Below are 3,489 nucleotides of genomic sequence, written 5' to 3'. Positions count from 1 at the left end.
GTTGCCTTCCTCAGCACTTGCCTGTTATAAAAGTCCACAAGCTGGACCTGAGACCTCCCTGAAATCTTGCCAGCCACTTTAACCAGGTTGTTAAGTCTGGTCTTATTATTCAGGGACATATTACCGTACCAAGCAATGATACAGAAGGTTAAAACAGATTCAATAAAACTTTTATAAAAAAGAGTCATCATCTCAGATGAAACATTAAAACCTCTCAACCTCCTTAAAAAGTACAGTCTTTGTTGAGCCTTTTTCACTGTGGCAGCAAGATGTGACTCAAAGGACAGAATCTTATCAAGAACAACCCCCAAATACTTATAACTGTCCACCAGTTCAATGGCTGCACCATTTACCACTGTTAGCGCAGGATGAGGGGATGACTTCCTGAAGTCAATAACCATGTCCTTGGTTTTCAAGGTGTTAATCATTAAGAAGGACTGATCACACCATGAAACAAACTCATCCACAACAGGCCCATGGGAATCCTCTTCACCATGAAGGAGGCTTACAATGACTGTGTCATCTGCGTATTTAATTAAATGCCTGTTGGCCTGTGTACTGCGACAGTCATTAGTGTACAAAATATACAGTAGAGGAGAGAGACAACAACCTTGTGGTGAGCCAGTAGAAGAGTTTAGCTGTTTGGAAAAACAACCGTTTACTCTCACACACTGAGATCTGTCAGTTAAAAAGTCTAAAATCCAGCCATCGAGATTAAAATCAAGTTTAAATTGGTTAAGAAGCTCATCAACTAAAAGATGTGGCTGGATAGTATTAAAAGCTGAAGAAAAATCAATAAATAAGAGCCGAGCATGAGCTTTGGCGCCATCAAGATGGCGATAAAGGAAGTTCAACAGAGTGACCACTGCATCATCCACACCTCTACAAGGCCTGTATGCAAATTGTAGTGGGTCTATAAGCTTCTCTACTTGCTGCAGGATCTCCTTCCTGGCAAGTTTTTCAAAGGACTTCATCACTAAAGATGTTAGAGCGACAGGCCTAAAATCATTTAATGATGTAGGTTTTGTGGTCTTAGCAACCGGAGAAATAATTGATTTTTTCCATACCTCTGGAACCTTCTGTTGCTGAAGAGATAAAAGAAAAATGTAATAAAAAATACTGCATAATTGCTCAGCGCATGTTCTAAGCACCTGGCCACATATATTATCAGGACCTGGACTTTTATTAGTCTTACTCATTTTAAAAAGATTTCCCACCCTTCTTTCATCAAAGAACAAAGCTGGGGGGCCTCTGGTGCTCTCTATTAAGAAATCAAGTGTATTCCTTGAATTATAATTATCATTAAATCTCAAATAAAATCTATTCAGCTAACTGAGAATCTGAACTAAAACCAGGGAGACTTATCTTATTACAGTCACTGTAACAGTGACCAGTCATGTGTTTCATGCCTGCCCAGGCCACCCTTAAGTTATTATTTATTGCAGACAACACTTCTTCATCTGAGGAGTCATTTGCTCTATCCTCATGAAGCTTAACTGTGTGAACATGTCTTTCTTTTTTGAATCTTGCAGTGCCTCTTTTATTTCCAGGCTTTGAGTCCTTATCCTTGCACCTTTTGTTCCTGCATGCCCGTTGCTACATGACCTTTTTTTCCACAGTTGTTGCAATCCATTTCTTTGCACCAGCAATCACTAGCAAGGTGTCCTAACTTGCCACAGCGCAAGCATGGTCCCTGTGCATTTGCTTTACCATTGTCTAGTTTGTGTACTCTGTCTGTAGCATGTAGCGCATGGGCTTCTTTTGATGCCATTTCCATGGTCACACTGATATTAATTGCCTTCTCAAGAGTCAAGTCACTTTCCGTGAGCAATTTCTTCTGTGCAGCTTCATTTCTTAAACCACACACGAATCTGTCTCTTAATGTGTCATTTAAAACATCTTTAAACTCACAGTGTTCAGCTAATTTGCGTAACGATGCAACGAACATTGTGACAGACTCGCCCTCTTCTTGGTTTCGCTTGTGGAACCTGAACCGTTCAGCGATCACGAGGGGCTTGGGCGAGAAGTGTTTGGTCAGTGTGTCCACGATCTCTGTGAAACTTTTATTGCCTGGCTTTGCTGGCTGTAGCAGGCTCCTTAGCAGGGTAAAAGTCTTTGGGCCTATCACACTCAAAGAAATGGGCACCAGTTTAGCATCCTGTATGTCGTTAGCCGCAACGAAATATCCAAGACGCTCCGTATATGAGCTCCATTGCTCCGTGCTTTCGTCAAAGGGACCGATAGGGCCAGTAACTCCAGCCATTACTCGGCTCCTGGTTGAATGGCACTCTTCCCCTCACAACTGTTCCTTTTCGTAACGTCTCTTTTACCCGTTTATGTTTTGGTTAGCGTCACTTACGGAGTCTGCCTTCGTCGTCCTGTCCGCTGTACATTCCTCCCCGTTTCGCTGAGAAAAAAAAAGCAGCATCCACCTTCGCACACCGGGTGTGTCGTCCTCCGTCCGGCGCCGTCTTAACACCAAGTCAGCACGAGGCATCAGCAGGAAAAAAAAGTGTAAAACTCCAAGCGGACTGCAGCGTCGGTCCAGACGTCCTCGTCGCCACTTTTGTTATATCTTCACTCCGGGTTACTAGTATAACAATGATACTTGGACCACGACGTAACTTGAGGTATTTATTATAACGGCATAACTTAACATGGAGCTAGCCCGAGCGACAGCCTAAAGCTTCTCTCCCATAATGCATCTGGGCATGACCGCTACGGGTCCTGTTATAACCCAAAATACACAACATCAAGCATTTCATTTTTTTTTTCTTACAGAATTAACAAATTAGTAATAGGTTAAGAAAATAAATGGATGATGAAAAGCTTTAATAACTGCTGATATTACACACCCTATCCATCTATTCTCTTCCACTTATCCTTGTCACTGGGGGGATCCTATCCCAGCTAGCATAGGGAGAGAGGCAGTGCGCACCCTGGACAGGTCACCAGCCTGACGCAGGACTAACACATAGAGACAGACAACCATTGGCATTCAAATTCACACCTATGGGCAATTTAGAATTAACAACTAACCTAACCCAACTAACTGCATGCCTTTGGACTGTGGGAGGAAGCCAGAGTACCTAGAGAGAGCCCACACAAACATGGAGTTAACATGCAAATTTCACACAGAAAAGAATATTATCCAAAACTTCAGAAATAAAATGTCACAAAATTAATAGCTTGATTTATATTCCATTGAGGGAAACAAGTATCTGATCCCAAATCAAAACAGTTGGACTACCTATACTATCCTAGTAGGGTCCAGGTATCACCTCATGATACCAGAAGTGACCATAGCCAAAATGCAAAACTAGTGAAAAAAGTACTGAAAATCGGAGCTAGTTGAGCAGAAAATGTTCTAAACATTAGCTAATTTGAAATGAAATGACCCAGATGTGTATTATTATTATTATTATTATTATTATTATTATTATTTCTTTTTTCTTTTTTTTTAACTTTCTTTTCATTGTTTTTCTTTAA

General features: G+C 41.2%; 1 protein-coding gene across 1 annotated transcript in view; it reads left to right on the top strand.

Moving 5' to 3' along the window:
• The first annotated feature begins 25 nt into the window (after positions 1 to 25).
• LOC102214869 (stonustoxin subunit beta-like) overlaps positions 26 to 3,489 on the top strand; it is an 11,343-nt gene continuing 7,879 nt past the window's right edge. The window contains exon 1 of the mRNA XM_013907759.1: positions 26 to 86. The gene's annotated coding sequence lies outside the window, so the exon portion shown is untranslated. The remainder of the gene's footprint in view (positions 87 to 3,489) is intronic.

The sequence above is a fragment of the Pundamilia nyererei genome, unplaced genomic scaffold, assembly GCF_000239375.1.
Source record: "Pundamilia nyererei isolate P.nyererei 1_Seehausen unplaced genomic scaffold, PunNye1.0 scaffold00510, whole genome shotgun sequence".
In the NCBI taxonomy this organism is placed as follows: domain Eukaryota; kingdom Metazoa; phylum Chordata; class Actinopteri; order Cichliformes; family Cichlidae; genus Pundamilia; species Pundamilia nyererei.
This window is presented reverse-complemented; position numbering and strand designations above follow the sequence as displayed.